The sequence below is a fragment of the Penaeus monodon genome, chromosome 22 (genome assembly GCF_015228065.2).
Source record: "Penaeus monodon isolate SGIC_2016 chromosome 22, NSTDA_Pmon_1, whole genome shotgun sequence".
Lineage (NCBI taxonomy): Eukaryota > Metazoa > Arthropoda > Malacostraca > Decapoda > Penaeidae > Penaeus > Penaeus monodon.
Genome location: NC_051407.1, coordinates 26,979,661 through 26,980,031, shown reverse-complemented (window position 1 = coordinate 26,980,031; position 371 = coordinate 26,979,661). Strand labels below are relative to the sequence as shown.

General features: G+C 32.9%; 1 protein-coding gene across 1 annotated transcript in view; it reads right to left on the bottom strand.

Moving 5' to 3' along the window:
• Window positions 1-371, bottom strand: part of LOC119587056 (mRNA turnover protein 4 homolog) — a gene marked incomplete at its 3' end in the record, with an annotated part of 16,331 nt that overhangs the window by 297 nt on the left and 15,663 nt on the right.

Here is a 371-nt window from a genome sequence, read left to right as displayed (position 1 = left end):
AATATGTGACTCTGGACATTTTTTTTTTCAGTGAAGATGTATTTGATTTCCTCCCCAATCATGTGCTTTTATTCTACAACTTTAGAAGGGAATGTCCCCTTTTTGGGGACCCTACAATAACATTCTTCTTTTCGAGTTCGACAAATGAAACACACGCCAATTAATTTCTGCTTACTGAAACCCAATTTTTTCTCTTTTTATATTTTAGTTTCCATCTAAAGGAAATTCACAATTTTCAGAATCAATTTTATTGATTTTTGCACTACTAGTTTCCCATTTTCTCCCCGTAATCTTTTATAGATAACACCGAAAACATTTTCTGTGACTGAAAACAGTTGCCTCTTTGGCAGCACAGAATCCTTTAAAAAATA